The sequence below is a fragment of the Cyprinus carpio genome, chromosome B1 (genome assembly GCF_018340385.1).
Source record: "Cyprinus carpio isolate SPL01 chromosome B1, ASM1834038v1, whole genome shotgun sequence".
NCBI classification, from domain to species: domain Eukaryota; kingdom Metazoa; phylum Chordata; class Actinopteri; order Cypriniformes; family Cyprinidae; genus Cyprinus; species Cyprinus carpio.
The window spans coordinates 3,602,887-3,625,818 of NC_056597.1; the positions used below are offsets into that span (position 1 = coordinate 3,602,887).

A 22,932-nucleotide genomic window follows, 5' to 3' on the forward strand; every position below is an offset into this window, starting at 1 on the left:
AATATAATATAATATACAAGTTTCACTTTTTGAATGGAATAGTGAAATAAATCAACTTTTTGATGATATTCTAATTATATGACCAGCACCTATAAATATATAAAAGGCATTAAAAAGCATTAAAATCATCAAATTAGATTTGATGATAACTGCGGAAACCCTGTTTCAATAAAATCCATGCAAAAAGTTGCATGTATGGCCAAAAAAAAAAGATTTTTTTGCATAGTTGTGTTTGACACATGAAAACTGTAACAATGTATCTTACAAGGTAACACAATGTAACCTTGCTCTCACTTGAAATGTGTCCCCACATTAAGTCCTTGACTTTGGGGTTATTGGACCTGGAAAGTCCTTGAAAGGTCCTTGAATTTGAAGTTAACCAAAGTGTGGGGACCCTGGTATATCGGTTATATCGGTTATATATGGTATATGGGGACCCTCGGTTTCAGGACGACCTTAGAGCCGCCAGGCCTGAACTCCAGGCAGGTAGGGTTCACAGAGAGCACGTGTAAGTCTCCCATTTGTTTGACCGATGCTAATGCTAGCAGCAGAGCGGTTTTCAATGACAGGGACTTATGGTCAACAGACTGCACCGGCTCAAATGGAGGACCCTTCAGGGTCCTCAGAACAGTGGGCAGGTCCCACGTAGGGACAGTGAGGGGACAGGGTGGATTCAGCCTCCTTGCCCCCCTCATAAAACAGACAACAAAGTTGTTTCTGCCCACCGACTGGCTTGCTATAGGCGCATGAGAAGCTGTTATAGCTGCTACATAGACCCTGAGCACGGATGGGGAGCACCCCTTTTCAAACTGCTCCTGCAGGAAGGACAATATCACCGATACATCACAGACGGACAGGTCCTCGCCACGGATTAAGCACCAGGCAGAGAACACCAACCACTTAATGGCGTAGAGGCGTCTCTAGCCTGAGAGAGAGCTCTAGCCTGAGAAATACTCTGGGGCGTGACATTTCCTGACCAGGCGCCAAGTGCTGCCAATCACAACACACACTGGCCCAGCTAACCAATCAGAGCACATATTGTATTTCAGAAGGCAGGCCTTCATTTGATACAGGAACTATTTGAGCCATTCATGAAATACTGATTTTTACAAAGCTCATCGTCCTGAAAAGCGAGGTGTATGCTGATTAGCCAGCTATCCAGTGCGTTGTGACTGGCTGAATACCTCAAGCATGTGAAGGAAATGTTACGCCCCTTAACATACTTTGATGCCCTGTGTCCTGGCGCGACAAGACAAAAACAAAAAAATCCATTATAACATAAAACCATATATGGAAAAACGACAAATAACAAGCGCTACTCTACACTGCTCAAAACTTGCGTTTGAAGCATCGGCAGGAAATTCTTTAAATATAAAAAGCGTACTTACAGGCTGTGAGTCAGAAGTGACAGACTGTCCTTGCAAAGTTGGAACTGAGGAACGGAAGGCGCTCTAGAGTGAGGAACGGCCGGTGGCCTAGAGTAAGGAACAGACAGCGGGCTGAGTGAGGATGGCCAGTGGGCTTAAGAACAGTGCGGCCGGCGGGTAACCACATGTGACGACTCCTGGCTAGACTCTGCTTCATCCACGGTAAAAGCCGATCCAGCGCAAAGTTGATATATTTCCTCAGCAACCAGCACAGATCAGCTCTAGGCATGATGAAGCGGATATCGTCCCCTTTTAGAAGACCAAACAAAGTAGTTTCACTTTCACAATGAAGCACACTGCATCTCGACAACTGCAGCGATGGCAGCAACAATACTACAATGAGAATCAAAGTTACGCCTCCTTTCTTTGCCTGAACATTTGGGCAGTGTTATGTAAATCTTCCCACCTGATGCCATTTAACTAGGGCTGTCAGTTTAATGCATTAACTTAATTAGTTACGAAAAAATAACTAGACTAAAACATTTAACCACGCCCCCATGTATGTGCGTCATCATACATTTCAGTGACTGTTGATAAATATTTTAATTAATTGCAACACCCTGTAATTAATTAAATTAAAAATTTTAATCGACTGACAGCCCTAAATTTAACTTAATTAAGGGCACTTTTCTAAGCACCACTAATATTATCTTTTGACCATAAATATCAGTAGTTGTACTAAATTGCATATGTTTGCTTAATTTGGGCCTTTGAATAAAACCACCATGGCTGCAACAGCATTTTGCAGGAACATGCTATCCCATCTGGTTTGCACTTAGTGGGGCCATCATTTGTTTTCCAACAGGACATGACCCTAACATATCTCTCTAGGTTATGTAAAAGCTATTTGTTCTAGAAAGAGATTGATGGAGTGCTGCATCAGATGACCTGGCCTCCACAATAACCTGATCTAAATCCAATTAAGATGGTCTAGAATGAGTTGGACCAGAGAGTGAAGGAAAAGCAGCCAACAAGTACCCAACACCTCAGGGAACACCTTCAAGATTGTTGGAAAACCATTCCAGGTGACTTCCTTATGAGACTGAGTGAGAGAATGTCAAGAGTGTGCAAACTTTCATCAAAGAAAAAGGTGGATACTTTGAAGAATTTAAAATATAAAACATATTCTGGGTTAACACATTATTGTTGACTACATAATTCCATATTTGGTCTGTCATAATTTTAATATCTTCAGTATTAATATACAGGTTGAAAACAATAATAAAAGAATAAGAAGGTGTGTCTAAACTGGTAGAGTATGTCAGGCTTTGCAGGGTTAAAATTAATAATTGGATCCTTAAAACTTTATACAGGGGCAAGTTTTTCTCTGAATAGGAGGTGTTTCCCTACCTATGGACCAAAAGGCCAGGACTGGCTCCAGCATCCCTGCCATGCTGTGACCCTGAATAGAACAAGCAATTTTGAAGATTGATAGCTGGATGGAAGGAGAGTCAATCTATGGTCACAAATGTCCTGATCTTAAGTTCTGAAACTTGAAATTTGAGCGAATTAATGTACAGCAAGATATGGCTTTGGAACAACATATGTAGAAAAGCATAGATACCTGTATAATCATTCACAATTTCACATCTTCCCTAATAATTACATTTACTGACTGACTTGACAGATTACCCCAATATGATGTTACTGAGCAAAAATGATGAAACAGATGATAAAGTTCCCAATACAGCAATATTTCTGACACATACTAAATGTACATCTCTACTGATGCACTCATAATAGATGTAATACAAAAACTAATTGCTATTAAAGGAATAGTTCAAGCAAAAATGAAAATGTACTGAGAATGTACTTACCCTCAGGCCATCCAAGATGTAGGTGTTTTTCTTTTTTTTTATGGTAATAGATTTTTAGAAATTTAACTTTACATCCCTTGCTCACCACTGGATCCTCTGCAGTGAATGGGTACCGTCAGAATGAGATTGTGCTTCTGATTTCTCTCCTGATTCAGATGGGACAGCTTTTTCACCTGAGAAAGCAATATTATGGATAGACCCATATTTTAGCAAAGGTTGTGTTAAAATCATGTGTTAATGATGGATTTGTTTTTATCAGCTGTTTGGACTATCATTTCTGATGGCACCCATTCCCTAGAGCATCAATTGGTGAGCAAATGATGTAATGCTACATTTCTCCAATTCTGTTCCAATGAATAAACAAACTCATCTACATTTTGGATGGCCCGAAGATGAATACATTTCCAGCAATTTTTCATTTTTCCATTTTAACCATCAAAGGCATCACCAGCATCTCCACCAAAGTAATAAGAATAGGTCAAGCGGTACGAATCAACTTCTGGTCCAAGTGGCGTAGTCAGCATACCTAAGAAACAAGATTAACAAGGTAAATTTAAGACAAACACTCCTATTGATTGTTGTGTGCCCTGATATTAAGCAGCATGTTTGATCTGACTGAAAATGTCATGCAGTGTTACTTTTGCAAGGGTGCCATATCCTGTTCCTGAAAATCTGTCTTTCTTTTCAATGCCAACCCTGCTCCAACAAACCTTTCTGTAATTGCTAGTCTGCAAGTATTCCTGAAGATAATAATTAGCAGGTCCAGGTGCAGTTGATTATGGTTGGAGCTGCACTTTGCAGGAAGGAAAAGGATTGGGCACTCCTGGTCTACCGAGTGAATGAATGTAAAAATAGGTGATTTGTGAACTCCACTTGTGAAATTAAAACCTAAAATTGTACAATATTAGGCAGAAATGTGTGTGAGAGTAAGAAAATCAGTTTTCCATGGCTCAGTACTTTTTGTTGCCGTCCCAATCGACCATCTCTATTCTCAGTACATAAGGCACACTGGACTGAACAGACAGTAGAAATATCTTCTCATTCCCCAGCCAGAACTCTGTTCTGTCATCTGGTGAGAGGTACCCAAAACCTTCCTTATACTGAATCCATTTTTTGTTGAAGTCAACACTGCCATCACGTCTCTGAAAAACATACAATGAATTTTGATCAGTAAAGCTGCACACCTTTCTAACTGCTTCTACACAGTTTAGAGCGTTTTTTGAACAAGTAGCATAACAAGGACGTTAAAGATCATAGTTAATCTTTAGTGGCATCTTGATGGCATGGTAGTGAAGTTTACCTGAACAGCTCTTATTAGCTGGACTACATTAAACTCACCCTCCCTAAACCTCACTCCCATCTGGGTCACGGCACCAACATAATGGTCTTACTCGCACTACTCTGCGCAGAAACTGAACTAGCATCAACCAGCACAAGTGGCTTCTTATTTCTTAGTAACGTACAGATACCAAAATTTTGGCTGATATGATAATTCTTTAATATTTTCATATTAATTACTTTCAGATAATTGGCTAAAGACAAATAAATGAATAAATAAATAAATAAATAATTTATTCATTTAATAAAATGAAGACAATTTTTTAAAAAGGCAATGTAAGCATCTATATATATATACACAGTATATATATATATATATATATATATATATATATATATATATATCTATATATATATATATATATATCATTTCTATCATGACAACTCAGAAGATTTCAGCATGGTAATGGTTAAACGTTACTATATTTGGTCTTGGTGGAATAGATCTGCTACACTGCTGCTGCTGCTGCTGCAGTTCTGCTGCTGTTGGTGATTGCTGTAGTTGTAGATTATTGCTGCTGCTGCAAGCAAGTATGGGAACTTGCTACTGCCAATGCATATGGCGGTACGGTGCTGTGAGTATTCAAGACATACTGCTGCTGCATGAATAGCATATAAAATAACCCATAGCAGATCTATACAGGTGGAGCTAAGGAAGGTGGAGGGTTTCAGAGGAACTCTGAAAGTGCACTGCAAAATCCTGAAGGGGGTGCTTATCAGCCATTTAAATGTAAAGCAACAAACTCATTGGCTGTGTATGCAGCATGAACCAGTCAGCTTGTGCCAAGTCATTTAACGCTGTGAATATCATCAGTTATGTTAATACCCATCAGTCTGTGTCATCTAGAGTTTCCTGACTATATATATATGTAAATATAAATCTAATTCTTAGAATAAAGAGAAAAAGTATCAGTTGACATTCTCAGCCAATGAGCATGAAGCTGTGTCGTCAGTCAGTCGTTTCCCATCATGCTTTTGAGTAGCGCAGTCGGTGGAGAGCAACTGCGCTCGATTGCTCAGTCCGACACAGCCGCGTCACTGTCGCGAGAGTTTTTTGGCACACGTCAGCATGACATCAGAGCAAGGCGGATGTAACTTGGACACTTTTCTAACCGGCATGCATCTCGCGGTGATCACAAGCCTATTGGTGCCTCCGTGTAGGCACATGATATAAAAAATAAAAAAAAAATTACTATAATAATTATTTCACTCACGCCAGACACTGACTGAGACGGTGCCACTGCAAGTCAACCCAAACCTCTCACGGCAGGCGCGATCAATCAGAGCACCCAAATAGATATATAATTGTACATCCCTATATTTTATCAAAGGAAATTATGTCATTGTGCATTGTCTGTTGTGCCACGTACCCTCTGAAGTACAGTCCATCCATCTCCAAAGCTGTCTATCTCACAGTACACCAGGAACGCCTCAGGAGCCCTGGCTGGTTTCACATAGTAGAGCCCACTGACCTTACCACCTTTGTTTGCAATATCTTGGCAATCTGGGGAAAATGTACACATACCTCAGCCCTCAAATCTTATGTACAGTAAATTCAGTGTGTCAGTTGTCATTAAGATGTTTAAATTTGCTGGTTTTACCTTTGCCTGTGACTGTCTGAATCTCCACAGTGTCTTTGCAGGGCTCTTTGCACATCTGGTCCAGCTGGACAGACATCTGTTTCAAATCGATTATTCTTTTCTCATTAGCCTGTAGGATTGACTGCAGTTGACTGGGGAGGGGGGGATAAAAAACAAGAATACTTTTAAAATTTTATCTAAAGTTTATATATTTTTATGGCATTTTTTAATTTATTAAAATATTTAAGTTTTTTGGTTAAGTGGTTTAAAGAAGAAGAAAAATGCTCACTATATTTAATCTTCCTGAGTGAGAATGCTCTTCTCAAAGCGCATTATATCATCAAGCATGCTTGTAGATTTTTTGATGTATGTGTCTTACAAAAAGATGGTGGTTATGAAAATCAAGTGAAGTTTCACATTTACTTTTTCACATTTACAGTCATACAGTACAAAGGCCTGAATACGCCCATTCAATGATATTGTATATATATATATATATTTGAAAAAGGTTTTCGATCTTGTGGTGTGACCAAGTTGCAGAAACACCCCCCCCCCCCACACACACCCCCTGAAAATTATATATTAGAGAAGACCACCACAGACCCTCATGACTGTGTGTCAAAGTCAATAAGTCTCCTAAAATATAAGATAATTTTAGGTCATGAAATGTCATGTGGTGTGACTCCTGTAATCTTACTTATGAATTAATAATTACTGATGTGTAAAACAAATAAATATCCTTTAAAATTATTTTTTAAACATTTTTGAAAATAAAATATGTATGAGATCATCCAAGACCACTGTAACCTCTGTACACATTTTGCATTAAAGAATTTTTCAATCCATAAGTAATGATAAATTGCACTACCTGGTGCTTGTTTTTGTGCTTGTGTTTCTGAGTCTTTCAAGTAGACCACTTTGTCCTGCGCTCCTCTGGTAAGGTTGGCAAGATCCTCCAAATCCTGTTCCATTTGATCCAGCTCTCTGTCCATATCAGGCTTTTTAATCTCTGTAGGTAATCAGCGACTCCACATGTGGTTGAACAGTATATTCCCTGAGGAAGAGAGAATGGAATGTTACTCTTAAAATAGTGACTGACCATGAAGCTTCTTACATGCAAATATATTAACCAGAGCAGACATCATCATCACCATCATTCGGGTTGCAAATATCTTGTGCGAATGAATTGTCCCCTCTCATTTGCTTAAGATGATAAAAGGGAGAAGAGACAATTAGTAAAAATAAATAAATAAATAAATAAAAGTAAAAAAATGCAATTACAATAAAAGAACATTTTTATGTTGCTCACCGCTGACGTTAATGTGGACAGCAGCAGGATGGAAACAGCCACATGCATGAAGGAAGCCATACTGGACCTGCAGTCAGTCTGGTCCCTTGAAATTGTGAGTGACTGTTGGCTGCTGCAGGATATTTATCCGATCAAGGTCCTGCTCAGAGATGGCGATAACAGTCCACTATACAAATAAGAGCTACCACCCTCCAGCCCTCTCTTACTCACTGTGTGACTCAGATCTAACCGTAAATTAACAGAGATTGGTCAACATGTCCATTTTAATGCTGAGAACATGCTAATGAACATTCGTAACTGGGCAGAGACAATCATACTATAGCCTACTACTGTATTTACTCACTATTTTATGATGTTGATATTGCAAAGCCAGTAAATGATCATTATTGATGACAGAGTCACATAATTTTTACACAACTTTTTAACTTTAGTTTAATGAGGAAAGGACAATGAAACAGTTGGCTTAAAAGAAATAATAGTTTGAGACTAAACAAATATTAATACCTTAAGATTGCATTTTATTATCAAGTTGAAACTGCTTTGTTGAAAATAGTTTTCTACTTATACATAAGCATCATATACAAACAATATAAACAAACAAACAAACCAAAAATAAAAACAGATCTATTACCATGAAGCAGCATGGTTCTATTGCTACAGAGCCTGTTGGTCAGTATCCACTCTATTTTTGTGGATTATGTGATCCATATGTTAATGATTTGTAACTTTTTTTTTTCTCATCCAATGTTGGGAGATCAAATGTTCCATAAACCTCTAGATGACATGTACACACAAGCACAGACAAACACACTTTTGCTGACACTTTAAACCCCACACCTGAGTCATTGAGGCAAAAAATTATGTCTTTCTTCATTTTACTGAAATGAAAAGAATGGCTATATATTGAATATTAAGATTATCATTATATTAATCTTAATATTAAAGGTAATGTAAAATAAATAAATAAATAAATAAATAAATAAATAAATAAATAAATAAATAAATAAATAAAAACCTTAAGACTGATCCAGTGAATGTGGTGACCCACCTGAGGCCAAAAATAATGTCTTTCAAAATTTTATTAGTAATAACTAAAGATCAGTGTGATATAAATTGGTCATCCATATTTGCCTAATATTTATGATCAAGAAGTTACTTGCATTAAATATTCACTACTTAATTAAGCAGTATTGCAGCTGTTTTTCACACAGATTTTTTAAATTCGTTTATTCTGAGTATTTGATGACTGAATATTACTAGTAAATATTTAATTGCTTTGAATATTAATACTGTTGCTCAATATTTGTCTGTTTTCAGGGCCACACCTGTACCAAAGTTGATAGACTTTGAACATGTTTTTACCAACTTAACCACTAGGGGATGTTGCACATCAAAAGTATTACATGGTCCAGATCTTTGTTACCAGAGAAGCAGTACACACATCAGCAGCTGTTAAAAATATTACTTATGCTCATACTTGATAATCAAATAAATGGGTAAAATGAATTAGTTTCACTAAGCTAAATTGGGTTCTGGATTTAGGGGTGGGAGAAGGTTTAAGCAGAAATGATTCAGCTTCATAACAAAATAAGCATCATTGTCTCAATGCAGAACTGAATGAAACAGAAACTGTTTAGTGTTCAGACAGGATTCTCATAGTTTTTTTAATAGTTTCTCTAAAACTATTAAAAAATGTAAAATAACAAAAAAAAAAAAAAAAAAAAAAAAAAAAAAAAATCAAAGTTTGAACACTAAACATTTATGCAAACTACTGTTTTGGTCTTCTAATAGTCTAAAAAGAAAGCGTTCCCTGTTCTATTGATAGAAATTAACACATATTTATTAATGAAGACTGGAGCCTAAATTAACCCTATATGCTTACTTTTTTTTTAAGAACTATGTTGCAAATGAATGTTATTGGGCTGTGCATTTAATGCATTTTACTCACAAAAGTATTGCTGCATGAAGGATTTGGTGACAAACACCCAGCTGCCATTGAAAAAGATTAAACTCTTATTACGTGGCTCTGTGGAATACTCGATTCTGATTGGTCAGTCGCGACATTCCGAGATATGTTATCCCTCGATAACAAACGGTAAAAGCTATTATTACACGGCTCTGTGGAATACTTGATTCTGATTGGTCAGTCGTGACATTCCGTGGTGTGTTATCCCTAGTTAAAAACCAGCAAAAACTAATAACACAGGCTCATCCAGTCGGCGCTGTACTCATGCTTGAACAATTTTTTCTTGGTGGAAGCTTTGCATTTGTTTAGCTAATAAAATATTAAAACTCAACTCAAAATGGCGTACAATTATTTAATTATGTCATCCTGGTATCGCGGACTCGCTCTCATTTCATATATTTGCAGTTGCTGCCATTTCGCTACGATTGTTTTGTACGCTGTAATGGATTATAAGAGAACTAACAAACTGGTAAGGTTTTAAAACATTTTTGTCTTGATTCTTTTATTGCCTTAATTATTTTGTGGTGAAATGTTGTGTAATACGTGGTTTGACTGCACTGTTTCCCTTAAATATCCGTCTAGTTTGAATTTGTCGCTTGCTCGCAACTGGTGTCTTCACGGAAACTTTGCGTTCAAATATTTCAACTCAAATCTATATTTCGTGTCTATTTATTTACTTATGTGGCAAGTAGCCGTGTAATAAATGGGATAATGTACATCCAGCCGGTTGTTATCTCATAAACCCTTTCAGGCTGATACAAGACCCCTCCACAATCACCCTGTCGGGGTTTATTCTGAGATAACAACCGGCTGGATGTACATTATCCCTTACATAAACAACAAGTGATAAACAAGATTCAGTGAGTCAAGCAAAGGCCAGCTCTGTTTTTCCTCTTTAACTGGGGTAGCAGTACAGGACATCTGAAACAAGACTGATCTCAATCTGAAAGCTCTTCATTACATACATATACACACATATATATATATATATATATATATATATATATATATATATATATATATATATATATATATATATATATATATATATATATATATATATATATATATATATATATATATATATATTTTTTTTTTTTTTTTTTTTTTTTTTACAATCAGCTTAAAAATAAAACTACTGGATTCAGAGTCTGTGAAAACAAAGCTTAAAAAGAAAAAGATAAGAAAGCTGATCCACAAAGTTGACCCAAGTAGCTCCTGGACTTAAAGCTTCCTTCACTGTGGATTTACAAATAGCAGATGAAATTGGTTTACTGGGGCAGTGGGTCTAGAGATTGACATTCTTTACTTTTATATTTCTACAAAGGTCCACAACAAGGTTTCTTCATACTGTTTATTTTCTGCTTAGGTGTATCATAAAGCTCTGACTCTGCCAATAACATTACAAATGTGACCAGGCTGTGACCTGATTTTATGGTGTGAAACCATATTGTACGTGGTAGACAACAGATATAAGGCATGGCTGACCTGAGAGTCAACTTCAGCGTCTGTGAACTTAAACAACTCTGAACTCTGCCTGAACCTCTCTAAAAACCAGATGGAGAGCTAGTTCCATTTCTCAAGTCCCAAGATGCAGCCTGCCAACTCTTCAGTCTCCCAAACAAAAGATAAGAAATGTCACCACCATTGAAGCAATCATGGGAGGTCGTTGCCATCTAAACTGTACTGAAATGGAAAGTCTTGGGTCATTTTGAGGTTATTTAGTACAAGGCCTGAACTGAGATCTCTCCAGTTGTATATATACCGCAATGAAGTATGTAAAACTACCAGACCTTCCTCATTAATATGTTTGTGGTTTTTATTGGCTTGTATACAAATATTGTATTGTGAGGATTATTAGACCTTGTGGTGTAGAGCTAAACAGTAGCTCAACAATACCCTATCAAGATCCAAACAACTATAATATTCTAATGTGTACAAATAAAGTAGTTTACATGGGGCCTTTACATAAATGAAACAGGATGGATTAGTTGAACACAGCTTCAGAAATGTTTGCAAGTGCATTTGGAAAAAAATGGCTGGTGTCAACGCTATCCATCTGACTTTATCCCTATAAATTCTACTATCATATATGGCACACAAATTTTAAAATACCTGTTTTACCCAGTCCACTGTATTTGTCATCTAAATGATAGTTTAAACCTTTTTTCTTTTCGTTTTTTTTTTTTTACCAAGTATATTATTAGTTTTAGCAATTTTTAAAATGTCCCCTTTCAGATCTTGTTACATATGTCTTGAACTGATTTTTATAAAGTAAACCTATATATATATATATATATTATATATACATATATATATACTATATATATATATATACATATATATATATTATATATATATATATATATATATATATATATATATATATATATATATATATACATATATATATATATATATATATATATATATATATAATATCTATATACATACATATATATATATATATATATATATATATCTATATATATATATATATATATATATATAATAGATATATATATAATATATAATATATATTAATATATATATATATATATATAAATAATTAGAAATATTTCAAGATAAACAATTGCTAGTCTGAAGCAACTTACTGTAGTTTTACCTGTTTTTGTTTTGTTTTTGTTTTTTTGGGAAAATTTATTTTCAAATGTGAGCATTAAGTACTTTACATCAGGCTTTTGAGAAACATTTGTTTGTACTCCTCTCAGTCATCATTGTATTGCACTGCAATATATGTTTTGCCTCCCACATTAAAAACTAAAGAACTTCATAAATTCATAAATTATTGGGATATATAATGATATTTATATGCATTTTATGTAAATAATCTGATCTACTGTTATCTGATCTATTATTAGCCTAATATTCTCCTGTTTCATGCTATATGAGCTAGCTGTTTTTCTTGAATTTGAGTTTTCTAATTATTATTTCAGGCTCTACAATGTTAAAAATATAGATATATAATGCTTCTCATTGGGAATGTTAAATGTTTATGTGCATAGTCATGCTAAGCAGTTACTCAGGTTTATGTCTCCTGTCCATTTAATTTACTGAAGAACTCTACTAATCTATTCTCAACATTAAGGCACCCAGCTGATCCTTTTTTTTTTCTCAAGGTTGTAGCATTTGGACCAATTACACACAAACACACAACTGTTCATTAGATTGAATAATTGTAATTAATTATAAATAATTGTAATTATTTATATAAATTTTCCTTTTGAGCTAATTTGCAGGATTTTCTTGAAAAGTTTGTAAACAGGATAGTAAAGGAACTAGCAATGTCAAAATAATCAATGAATGCACAAAAACATGAGAGTTAAGTATAGTGCATTTCTCAAGAGTACTCTTATCTGGCATCCTGTAAATATGATCATAGTGAATTTGTAAGTGGGAAGATTATAGCGAAGGCAGTGTAAGTTCAGCAGCCGTCACTTCAAGTGTGGTTCTGCAATGACCAGAATTTCACATCTGCCCTTCAGACCTTAGACCTGTTGATCCCAGCTGCAAAATATTCAACACAAAATAAATGGCTTTGAAAGCCACAATAGTGATTACACAATAATTATGCGACACAGAAGCCTTTTACAAATGAGGAATCCATGTAATTTAGACAGAAGACATTGAACATGAACACAAATGCGTATATATTTTTTTTATAAAGCATCTCTATTTTATTCCATCACAATGCACTAAATTTTTTTTCCACTGATGTTTGACCATTGTTTTGTGTATTTGGTGTAATGAAATGTGTTTATGCAGTTTAAGAAAAAAAAAAAAAAAAAAAAAAAAATTTTTTCACATAAATGTACATTATTGTTTCTCCTCTTTGCCCTGCCTTTCTGAAACACGTTGTTTTTTACAAACCTCATTGTTCTGAAAAGTAAGGTGTGCTCTGATTGGCCAGCTATCCAGTGCGTTGTGATTGGCCAAATACCTCAATGTTACGCCCCTTGCCATACTGTGATGCCGTGTCCCGGCACGACGAGACAAAACCAATAAAACCCATTATAAAAGAGTCATTTGTTGCATACAATGGGGACATAATTACTGATAAAATGACTTATACTGTCTTGCGTTGCATCGCACCGTGTAAACATAAAACTATGTCTGCATTTGTGATCGGAGAAACGACAAACAACAAGCGCTACTCTACACTGCTCAACTTGCGTTTGAAACATCATTTGTAAATTCTTTACATGAAAAATGTACTTACAGACTGTGAGTCAGAACAGCCGGCATTATGGTCTGTCCCAGGTTCAGGAAATAGTCCTCCATAAAATGTGCTGCACACATCTGAATATTTGGGTTGGGTTCTGGAACAGTGTTGTAAATACAACTTAAAGGCATAATGCACCCCAAAATAAAACTTTTGTCATTAATCACTTACCCGCATGTCGTTCCAAACCCGTAAAAGCTCCGTTCGTCTGAGGAACATAGTTTAAGATGTTTTGGATGAAAACCGGGAGGCCTGTGACTGTCCCATAGACTGCCAAGTAAATAACAGTGTCAAGGTCCATAAAAGGTATGAAAGTCATCGTAAGAATACTCCATTTGCCATCAGACGTGCAATCTGGGTTATATGAAGTGACGGGAACATTTTTTGTAAGCGAAGAAAGTTTTCTGCCCACACAACACAGGCGAAGAATCAAAGCGGCTTTTTGTTTGGCACAGGTGTACTCAATATCATGGCTCAGCTCCATGGCAGTGGGCGCGTCTTCGCCTTAGAAATACACCCATTAAAATAACACCAAATAAACCCAAATGAATAATATTTAACCGGTCACACAAGCATCAATGTCTTGAACATGATGCGAGCCGCAACCAGTAGCCATTGCAAGGAGATAAAGAAAGGTGTAACATGGGCTCTTCTGGGCTCGGTGAAGACCGGTCATGCTGCTGCATTCTGAATAATTTGTAGAGGTTTGACTGTGCTTGATGGAAGTCCAGCCAGAAGAGTATTGCAGTAGTCCAGCCTAGAAAGGACAAGGGCCTGGACAAGAAGTTGTGCCGCACGCTCCATTAGAAATGGCCTGATCTTTCTGATGTTATGCAAAGCAAACCTGCAAGATTGAGCCGTCTTTGCAATGTGGTCTTTGAAGGTCAGCTGGTCATCAAAGGTTACACCAAAATTTCTGACTGAAGTTGATGGGGTAATTGTAGAAGAACCTAGCTGGATGGAGAAATCATACTGTAGAGTTGGAGTGGAAAGTAAGACAAGAAACTTAGTCTTTGCCAGGTTGAGCTGTAGGAGATATTCTTTCATCCATGCAGAGATGTCCATGAGGCAGCCTGAGATCCGTGCAGCTACTGTTGGATCATCTGGTTGAAATGAAAGATAGCGCTGTGTATCATCAGCATAGCAATGGTAGGAGAAGCCATGTGCCTATATGATGTGACCCAGTGATGTTGTGTATATGGAAAAGAGGAGGGGTCCAAGAACTGATCCCTGAGGAACCCCAGTGACAAGTTGATGTGCTTTGGATACCCCCCCCTCCCCAAGCCACCCTGAAAGACCTACCAGTGAGATAGGATTCAAACCAGCGAAGTGGAATCCTTGTGATGCCCAGTGATGAGAGGGCAGACAGAAGGATCTTATGATTGACAGTGTCAAAAGCACCAGATAGATCCAGTAGAACAAGAACTGATGATTTGAAATCAGCTTTTGCAATCCGCAGGGCTTTCGTGACTGACAGTAGCGCAGTCTCAGTTGAATGGCCACTCCTGAAACCAGACTGGTTAGCATCCAGTTTGTTGTTCTGTGAGAGAAACTGAGATATCTGGTTGAAAACAACTCTTTTGAGGGTTTTTGCTATGAATGGAAGGAGAGAGACAGGTCTGTAGCTATCTGTAAGTGAAGAGTTTAATGTCTGTTTTTTGAGCAGTGGGGTTACTTGAGCCTGTTTGAATGCAGTGGGGAAGGTGCCTGTGAAAAGAGAAGTGTTGATAATGTGTGTGAGTGCTGGTAAAAGTGTAGGAGAGATTGCTTGGAGAAGGTGTGAGGGGATTGGGTCCAGAGGGCATGTTGTAGGGTGGCTTGAGAGGAGAAGTTTTGATACTTCTGCCTCAGTGAGGGGACAGAAGGAGAAGATGGGGGTTTTAGCAGTGGGTGTGTTTGGTTTGAGGTCCTGTGTGTGTTGGGCTGAGCATTGACTACTGATTGTTCTGGTTTTGTCTGTAAAGAATGTGGCGAAATCATTAGCTGTTATAGAAGTGGTGGGAGGTGGTGGAGGGGGACAGAGGAGAGAATTAAATGTTTTGAAGAGATTACATGTGTCTGGGGTGCTTTTGACCTTGTTGTGGAAGTATGAAGATTTGGCAGTATGGACTTCAGCAGAGAAAGATGAAAGCAAAGACTGATACATCCTCAGGTCTGACAGATCTTTTGATTTGCATTTGCATTTTCTCTCTGCTGCCCTGAGTTTGGTCCGATGCTCACGAAGAACATCGGATAACCAGGGGTTAGAAGGGGCAGCCCGTGCTGGACTGGAGGAGAGAGGACAAATGTCATCTAGACAAGAGGTTAAAGTAGAGAATAAAGTATCAGTTGCTGCATTCACATCCAGAGATGAGAAATGGGTAGGTGAGGGAAGAGAGGAGGATACTATGGAGGAAAGATGGGAGGGGGAAAGGGAGCGTAGGTTTCGTCTAAAAGTAAATGGTATAGGGGTTGGTGGCATACAGGTAGCAAAATGTAGTTTTTAGTAGAAATTGTTAGAGAGAGCAGCTGGGGTTGCTGAGTCTTCTGGACGAATCAAGGTCTCAGTCAAGCCCAAGATGCTGAGTGTGGAGTTTAAAGAAAAAGCAGAAATGAAGTCTGCTTTGTTGACAGCTGACTGACAATTCCAGAGACCCACAGAGAAAGAAAGAGGTGCAGTAGAGGATGTAGAGATAGGATGCAGGTTAGCAACATTGCGTTGTCATCTGTGTGTGATGTTATGATAGAGGTGGAAAAGAGAGGACAGAAAAGGAGAGTGTGTATAGGGAAGATAAAAATATACTTAAGTGCCTTGCCAATTTTGTTGCTAGGTGAAGTCGCGCAGGTAAAGTCGCAGGTCTTTACACTCGTTGGTCTTTACACAAAGAGGGCATCAGATAAATCCACAGTCTAATACACTAAAGTGAAAACAGCTGTGGCCGCCTTCTTATTCAATAGCTTATAGCAGGGCAATTCCTCAAATCGAAACTTCGCACTTTAATGCCGGAAGGGCTCAATGCAATGCACAGGCTCCTTCTTAGGCCAAGGACAATTATTATTAAAATTACCAGTAAATGCAATCAAAAATACAAACGCCAAGAAAATGCAAAGTAGAAATAGGCAGGAAACAAAATATTCCTTTTTAGCAGCAAGTAATAATTCAAACAGCAGATCTATAAACAAGTATCACGCAAAAAACTCATGTGCAGCCGTCTGTCTCTTCTGTCGACTAATCACTTGTCCTTTGTTGACAAAGGAATTGTTGAATAAAGTCATTATTTTTGTTTTCTTCGCTTACAAAAAGTGTTCCCGTCATTTCATCTAACACAGATTGCACGTCTGATGGCAGATGGAGTATTCTAATAACGACTTTCATACCTTTTATGGACCTTGACACTGTTATTTACTTGGCTGTCTATGGGACGTTCACAGGCCTCCCGGTTTTCATCCAAAATATCTTAAATTATGTGCCAAAGATGAACGGAGCTTTTACAGGTTTGGAACAACATGGGGGTAAGTGATTAATGACAAAATTTTCATTTTGGGGTGGAGTATCCCTTTAACCACTGATTTCTAGTCGTGTCCTCTTCTGGAAGGCAAGTTTTTTCGCTTTCACAACTAAACACACAGCATCTCCACAACATGGCGGCAGCAACAATACTACAGCGAGAATAAAAGTTACGCCTTCTTTCTTTGCGTGAACATTAGTTATGCAAATCTTTCCACATCGTGACATAGACGTGGGGGCGTGTTTGAACGAGGCATTTTAGGAGGGCGTGGACGAGTCTTAACTTTTATAAAGAATATCTCTTTGGGTTTGAGACTTTAGTCTTTGCAACTTTACAGATCTTCTTTATGCACCAAGGGGCTTGTAGCACTCCAAAGAGAAAGGAAAACTTGAAATCACATCATATGACCCCTTTAACTATGTGTCACCAGTATGGACGTTTTGTTGTGTTTTCTTGTCCCATGTGCTCAGTGTGACCTAGTTTCTGTCTCCCATTCATTATGTAATTTGGTATAGGTGTGTCTTGTCCTTAGTCCCTCATTTACCTGTGTATTTAAGCCCCAGTCTGTGTTTGTTGGATCTAAATGTCATGTACCTGTGTCTCCAGCCATTCATTTTTTTTTTTTTTGACTGAATTAAAGATTGTAACTTTAATCTCATCTCCGCATCCAGGGCTCGAATTGAGGGGGGATGCAGGGGGATGCCCCTGGTGGAAAAAAATTACAAAAAGCATCCCCTCTGTGAAACTACAACCATCCTCTTTAGATTAATAATATTGTGTATTATGTAAAATTTATTGTGCAGATTAAATGTTAAAATGCTCTACTTATGATAATTCACGAACTAAATAACGGCGATTGACCAATCAGAACTCGGTACTGTAACAAACTGCCACAAGCTGAAGCAAGTTTCCATCATTTTTCGTGCAAAATGGTCCAAGCGCAACTTTTGAAGTTCTTTAAAAAGACGATTTTTCCTAGATTAGAATTTAAATACATTCCCCTGACATATTGTCATTGTGCTGTGTGACTGTGAGGGACTGAGAGAGGATAGGAGTATGTCACCGACTTGGCAAAAAACAAGCAATTGAAAGCAATGAAAGAAATGAAAGAAAAAAATACCCATGTATGAGTTTGTATGATTTTATATTCATTGCACAAGCAATGTACTCTTCTAAAAAAATTAGCACATAAATAGGCCTATGCTAATAATTTTATACAACAGTGTAGAGCAACTTGGTGTTTCATTCCTTGAATGAATCTGTTTTTGAACAAATCATGTGAGCCAGTTATTCAACTGTACATTCGCTTGTTTCGTTTCTAGTTGAATCAGCAGTTTTGAACAAATCGTTGGATTTGAATTGTTCAATAAATCATTTATTAAAAACAGTGATTTGCTGCCACCTACGGGCAGTTTTATTGTTATCTTTATTTATCCATGACAGTCCTAAATCAGCCAAGGTGTCAGCACAAATACACATGCAGCAAAATATTGTTTAATTAGCAGTATTGACCCAAATTCCCCCATTTCAGGCCCCAGAAGAAAAAACAAAAGGCTTAAAAATAATAATTTGTTTAATAAGGTTTTTTTTTCCATTAAATAAAAATTTTGTAATCATTGTGTTAAAATTAGCTACGGGACAAACCCAACCCAACCGTGCATTAAATTGTTTCTTCATCAGAACAGATTTTGAGAAATGTAGCATTATATCACTTGCTCACCAATGGATCTTCTGCAGTGAATGAGTGCCATCCGAATGAAAACATGTTTGTAAGAAACAAATTCATCATGAAAATGTTTCTAACTTCAAACTTCTGCTGGCTAAAATAAAATCCATAAAATTGCTTTGCAGTGAAAAAGTTGTCTCATCTGAATCAGAAGAGAAATATGTACAGATCAAGCACCATTTACAAGCAAAAACAGTCCAAAACAGTTCTATAAAGTTTTTTCTGTGGATTCTGATCTGAGAGGAATACGGGACTTTTACACTAGAAGAAGCATTATTATGGATGATGGACTGGTATTTTGGCCAGAAGTGACAGTTTGAAGTAAAAATGTCTTGATGGATTTGTTTCTTACAAACATGTCATATGATGCGATTTCAATTTTTCCTTTCTCTTTGGAGTGTTATGCACAAGCTCTAGGTGCATAAAGAAGATCTGTAAAGTTCCAAAGACTAAAGTCTCAAATCCAAAGAGATATTCTTTATAAAAATTAAGAGTCAACCACTTCTACCTAAAACGGCTTGTTCTAACATGCCCCCACATGTCCACGTCACGATGTGGGAAGATTTGTATAACACCGCCTAAATGTTCCCGCAAAGAAAAGAGGCGTAACTTTGATTCTCGCTGTAGTATTGTTGCTGCCACCGCCGCCATTGTGGAGATGCTGTGTGTTTCATTGTGAAAGTGAAACTACTTTGTTTGGCCTTCCAAAGGAGGATGATATCCGCTTCGTAATGCCTAGAGCTGATCCATGCTCGTCGCTGAGGAAATACACCAACTTTGCGCTGTGGATTGCTGGATTGGCTTTCACCGTGGAAGAAGCGGAGTCCAGCCCGGGGTCGTCACATGTGTTTGCTTGCCAGCCGCTCCTTCATTGAATCTGTTGGCCACACCGTTCTCAAGCCCACCGGCCACTGCTCACTCAGCCCGCCTACTGTTCCTCACTCTAGGCCGGTGGCTGCCAATCACTCAGCCTGTTTGTCATTTCTCCAGACATAGTTTTATGTTTACGCAGCACGATACGCAATGCAGTGCGTAAAAAAACGGTATAAGTTATTATAATCAGTAATTATGTCCCCACTGGATGCAACAAATGCCTCGTATATAATGGGTTTTAATGTTTTTGTCTCGTCGCTCTGGCCGGGACACAGCATCACAGTATGGTGAGGGGCAGAACATTTCCGTCACATGCTTGAGGTATTCAACCAATCACAATGCACTGGATAGCTGGCCAATCAGAGCACACCTTGCTTTTCAGAACGATGAGCTTTGTAAAAAAATCGACATGTTTCAGAAAGGTGGGGCATAGAGGAGCAACAATAATGTACATTATGTGGAAAATAATGTGTCTTTTTAACCTTAAACTGCATAAACACAAATACACAACATAATGTTCTTTTAAGCAACATCATATGACCCCTTTAACAAGGCGTCCAAGAAATGTTAACAAGGAATCAATTATGAGCAAGTAATATGAGGATGGTTACATTTTCAGCTAATTATGAACTATTCCTTTAAGAACCGATTCTAAACTAATCACATCACTTGATTTTATATTATAAACTATATATTATAAAGAGGACAAAATGTGTAAATGCAGTATAATAATGCTTCTTGAAAAAAGAAGTTTCTTGAATTTAAAAAAATACATTCACATTGTAAAAAGAATAGGCTACAGTTTTAATTGTTGTGGATAAAAATTCTCATAGTTTTTCTGTTTAAGATGCCATCAAATGGCTTCTTTTCCTGTCTTTCCTGATTAGCAGCCGATATGTAAGTTAAATAGCACTTGGAACCAAATATTGTGGAGGAAGAATAGTGATTCTGATTTCATGCACTAGATGGGATAAATGGACCTAATGATTAGAACAGAAAGAGGATCTGGACAGATCTGGGTACAAAATTTTTAAAGATTATCTGATGACCTGATTACGACCAAGAATTGTTATTACACACCACTGCAAATTAAGGCCACTTCTTCTATTGACGCTTGCAGAAATCTTTTGGGTGCTTAGGAGAAAGCCTGGGAGGATCAATGTGTATGAGAACAGCAAGTGTTATTGTTAGAGGATAATCAGCCCCTGCCTCTAATTTCACAGACTAGACTACACAATCAGCTCAAAAGGGACTACAAAACATGTTTTGAGCAGAGAGGAATATGGTTCCGGATAAGCTTCTTCACATGTTTTGAAACAGACATGTAGTCTATGAAAAAGTATGTACTATTTAGTGGCCACAAAATATATGGATTTGAAAGTCTTTTTAAGCAGTGATACATAAAAATGTTTAGTTCTCTGTTTAGTTTATTTAGTATGTTCATTTACCATCACACAGTTGAGCTGATAAGCACATTTATTTATGTTGCAGAGTTATTGTATGTGAATAATTAAAGTGCAAAAATTACATATAAAAATCAAACCATTTCTGTATATACAGTCATGGCCAAAAGTTTTGGCAGTGACCTAAATTTTGTTTTTTGCAAAGTTTGCAGCTTAAACTGTTGTGGTTTTCATTCTTATTGTTTCTAGATTTTTGTGTAGAGTGATCAGATGCATTTTAAATAATTGCTAAAAGCTTAATTGTCCAAAAAAATGAACTTTTCACAAAAAAAAAAAAAAAAAAAAAACACTGTTTTTTTTTATTCCTGACACAAAATGACCAGCTAACATTAATTGACTAATCATATCAGCAGCATGTGTGAAAGTGTGAATTAGTACTAGTCAGGTGAAATCACTATCATACTAAATAGATTGTAAGAGCAGACTGATTGCTATAAAAGGAGGGAAGAAGCACCTCCAATCATTGTGTTCTTGTTAGCAACAGTTACCTCTAAAGAAACACGTGCAGCCATCATCGCTTTGCATGAAAATGGCCTCACATGCAAGGAAATTGCTACAAAGAATATTGCAACTGAAATAACCATTTTACCGGATCATCAAGAACTTCAAGGAGAGAGGTTTGACTGCAGTGAAGAGGTCTTCAGGACATCCCAGAGTGTCAAGCAAGTGCCAGGACCATCTCCTCCTGAGGTGTCAGTTATGGAATCGTGTCACCAGCAGTGCAGAGCTTGCTCAGGAATGGCAGCAGGTTGGTGTGAAAACGTCTGCACGCACAGTGAGGCCAAGACTTTTGGACAATAGCCTGGTGTCAAGAAGGGCAGCAAAGACGCCACTTCTCTCCAAGAAAAACTTCAAGGACAGACTGAAATTCTGCAGGAAGTACAAGGACTGGACAGCAGAAGACTGGTACAAAGTTATTTTCAATGATGAAGCTCCCTTCCAACTGTTTTGGAAAATCGATTTTTCGGAGAAGAAAAGGTGAATGGTACCATGGGTCCTGTGCTGTGCTGTGCCAACAGTGAAGCATCTTGAGACCATCCATTTGTGGGGTTGCTTTTTTTAACCAAGGGAGTGGGCTCTCTCATAATTCTGCCCAAAAACACTGCCATGAATAAAGAACAAAACGGCCTGCAAGAGGGACTTCTTCCAACGATCCATGAGCAATTTGGTAATGATCTGTGCATTTGTCAGCATGATGGAGCATCATGTCACAAAGCAAGAGTGATAAAGAAGTGGCTCGAAGATCACTACATTGAAATTTTGGATCTGTGGCCAGGCAACTCTCTGGATCTCAATCCCATAGAGAACCTGTGGTCAGTCTTCAAAAGGCGAGTGGACAAGCAGAAGCCCACAAATTGTGATTCGTGAACTAATAAGACAAGAATGGAATGCATCAGTCAGGATTTGGCCCAAAAGCTAATATCCAGCATGCCAGAGCGAATTACAGAGGTTATGAAGAACAAGGGTCAACACTGTACATATTGACTTAAATATATATATCTATATATATATATATATATATATATATATATTATATATATATATATATATTATATATAAGATATATATATATAGCCAATAAAAGCTTTTAAAACTTATGATATGCTTATCATTGTTTTTCAGTATACCATAGAAAGTGTAATCAAGTATAATCAAGTATTCAGCATTAAAGTGGTTTAGTGTGGGAATGTAACTGCAGCCA

At 37.3% G+C, this 22,932-nt stretch overlaps 1 pseudogene; it reads right to left on the bottom strand.

Moving 5' to 3' along the window:
- Positions 1–1,923: 1,923 nt before the first annotated feature.
- Positions 1,924–7,633, bottom strand: LOC109094409 (annotated as a pseudogene).
- Positions 7,634–22,932: the final 15,299 nt, after the last annotated feature.